The 3,365-nt window shown below is 42.6% G+C and overlaps 1 non-coding gene across 1 annotated transcript; it reads left to right on the forward strand.

Annotated features, from left to right (window-relative positions):
- The first annotated feature begins 922 nt into the window (after positions 1-922).
- LOC139000693 (U6 spliceosomal RNA) lies at positions 923-1,029 on the forward strand. The gene has a single exon (XR_011469685.1). It is a non-coding gene; the product is annotated as a U6 spliceosomal RNA (small nuclear RNA).
- The last annotated feature ends 2,336 nt before the right edge of the window (positions 1,030-3,365 follow it).

Below are 3,365 nucleotides of genomic sequence, written 5' to 3' on the forward strand. Positions count from 1 at the left end.
TAGGACACCTAGCACAGAAAGCCACTCTGTCAACAAAGGAAAGCATAAAAAATGCGGAGAAAAAGAAACAGGTCACAAATGACAGAAATGGAGGAAAGCAAACTACTGGATATAAAGCTCAAAACCAAACTTATAAGGTTTTTCAAGAATTTTCTAGAAACCACCAATAAATTCAGTAAGACCCTCAAGAAATCTAGTGAGACCCTTGAAGATATGAAAAAGGACCAACTGGAAATTAAGCATACACTGACTGAAATAAAGAATATTATACAGAGTTCCAACAGCAGATTAGAGGATCACAAGAATCAAGCCAAAGATTTGAAATACGAAGAAGCAAAAAACACCCAACTGGAAAAAGCAAAAGCAAAAAGAATCTGAAAATATGAAGATAGTGTAAGGAGCCTCTGGGACAACTTCAAGCATACCAACATCCGAATTATGGGGGTGCCAGAAGAAGAGAGAGAGCAAGATATTGAAAACCTATTTGAAGAAATAGTGACAGAAAACTTCCCCTACCTGGTGAAAGAAATAGACTTACAAGTCCAGGAAGCACAGAGAACCCCAAACAAAAAGAATCCAAAGGGGACCACACCAAGACACATCATAATTAAAATGCCAAGAGCAAAAGACAAAGAGAGAATCTTAAAAGCAGAAAGAGAAAAAAAGTCAGTTACCTACAAGGGAGTACTCGTATGGCTGTCAGCTTTCTCAACAGAAACTATGCAGGCCAGAGGGAGTGGCAAGAAATATTCAAAGTGATGAATACCAAGAACCTACAACCTAGATTACTTTACCCAGCAAAGCTATCATTCAGAATTGAAGGTCGGATAAAGAGTGTCACAGATAAGAAAAAGCTAAAGGAGTTCACCACCAAACCAGTATTATATGAAATGCTGAAAGGTAACCTTTAAGAAGAGGAAGATTGCTTGCTTCGGCAGCACACATACTAAAATTGGAACAATACAGAGAAGATTAGCATGGCCCCTGTGCAAGGATGACACACAAATTTGTGAAGTATTCCATATTAAAAAAAAAAAAAGAAGAGGAAGAAGAAAAAGGTAAAAATACAAATTATGAACAACAAATACACATCTATCAACAAGTGAATCTAAAAATCAAGTGAATAAATAATCTGATGAACAGAATAAACTGGTGAATATAATAGAATCAGGGGCATAGAAAGGTAGAGGACTGACTATTCTTGGGGGGAAAAAGGAGAGTGCGGAGTGAGGAAAGAGACTGGACAAATATCTGGGTGAGTACAGTGGGAGAGGGAGGGGAATAGGGTGGGGTAGGAACAGGATGGAGGGGAGCTATGAGGGGGGAAAAAAGAGGAACAACTGTAATAATCTGAACAATAAGAATTTAATTTAAAAAACAAAAGAAAACTAGAGGCCCGGTGCACAAAAATTTGTGCACTCAGGAGGGGGGTTCCTTCCAGCCGGCCTGCGCCCTCTCATAGTTTGGCACCCCTTGGGGGATGACCATCTGTTGGCTTAGGCCTGCTCCCTGGGGGATTGGGCCTAAACTGGCAATCAGACATCTCTCTGGCAGCCCGTCAGCCCTCGGGGGATGCCAACTTGCCAGCAGGGAGCAGGCCTAAGCTGCTGTCTGACATCCATAGTGCTGCTGAGGAGGTGGGAGAGGCTCCCAGCACCACCACTGTACTGGCAGCCATCACTGGAGCAACTAAGCCGCCTTTTTAGCATCCATATAACAATTATGCTGAATTCTTTGACAAATTGCTTGTCTCCATTTTGTTTATATCTGCTGATTCCTCCTTTTCTTTATTATGGTGGTTGTTTCATTGTCTCTCATTTTTTGTTCCTCTCTTTTTGTCTCTATATGTTAGATCAAACTGCGATGCCAACCCAATTTTTTTGGATTTGTCTTATGTAGTAGATTTTTTGGGGGGACCCAGTGGTGCAGTCTCTCAGGTCTTTTTGGCTGGGTATTCTAGGACTGCCTTCTACATGTAATATTTGTGTTCTCTTGATATAGTTGGGTCTTGAATGTTATTGTCTCATTCATGGATGGATTCTCCTCTCAGCTATCTGGTTATGTGACTTGATAATACAATAATAATAACACATCACTAAAGCAGACAAAGAAGATAAGTTTTTAATAAGGGTTAAAAGGAAAAAGGAAAGCTAAAGTGGGAAAAGTAGAAGAAAAACAAGATGAAAGAAAAGAGAAAGGCAGGAGAAAGAAAATGGGGTATAGAAAGAAGACGAAAAGAAAAGAACAATAAAAAAGTTAAAATAAAATAACAGTACTTAAAATATTTTTAAAAAGTGAAGTGTCATTTGCTTCAGCTTTTAATGTCTCGTGGGGACTGGTTTAGGATATCACTCTTCTGTTTGTCTGCCAATTTTGGTGTTAGGTAGTTAGCTGCTGACCACTGGCAGGCATTGTCTTTGGCTTTTTATACCTGTTGAAGGTCCAAGCGATCCACTGTTCCTCTGCCTGTGTGTCTACACAGGCCTTGGTTCTAAGCAGGCAGGGCCAATCTGCCCACTTTTCTTGTCTGCCAGCTGTCAATCTTAATCACTCAAGCATCTGTTTCTAACAGGGTTTTAGGTGGACATGGCACTGTTTTGCTTTCCAGGATTCAGATTGATGATTCCCTGACTGAGAGCTACCCCTCCATGAGTGGCCCAAGATATTATTCTGGTGTTGGTTGGTCAAAGATTCTTGTATAGAGACCAGTGGGGTTAGCTGGCAACCTGTAGTTTTTATCAGTCTGGTTCCCAGAATAGTCAGGCAGACTGGCCCCTCTTCCAAACCAGTAACTGAGGGTTCTTTGGCGGCTATTCAGAGTCCTTGTTTCCTTTGTATAGCTCAAAATGCAGACGGGTGTGGAAGGCTGTATTATCTGTCTTGAGGCTACTGGGAGGGGCTGGCTCTTTAGGAGAGAAACATCTGCATAGGTTTGGAATATTTTGAATGTCCCAATGCCAGATACCTTGTCATTGTCTCCCTGTCCTCCCCTCAGGCTCCACAAATCTGGCAGCAACTGTTCACACCTGCTGCTGGTGCTGGCCCCAATCACTCCACACAGTCAGCATGAGGGAGTGGTGGCAGTGGGAGTGGAGTTGCTGGCAGACAAGGGACGAGGGACCACAGCAGGAGGGACCAGGCAGGGGCACAGATGATAGGCCAGATTATCCCCTGTGCCCACCACAGCCTCATGGACCACAGTTCATTTCAAGGTGCACAAATTCGTGCACTGGGCCCCTAGTATATGTATAAAAGCCTAATATGAAAAGTTTCCCCTCAGGATTTTGACCAACCAGGAGTTTGATCACTCGCTGTGATATGCGCTGACCACCAGGGATGGCATGGAATGAAAGAAAGCTCAGGCC

The sequence above is a fragment of the Myotis yumanensis genome, unplaced genomic scaffold (genome assembly GCF_028538775.1).
Source record: "Myotis yumanensis isolate MYYU_CA2020_CCGP unplaced genomic scaffold, mMyoYum1.0.hap1 SCAF_24, whole genome shotgun sequence".
Classification (NCBI taxonomy): domain Eukaryota; kingdom Metazoa; phylum Chordata; class Mammalia; order Chiroptera; family Vespertilionidae; genus Myotis; species Myotis yumanensis.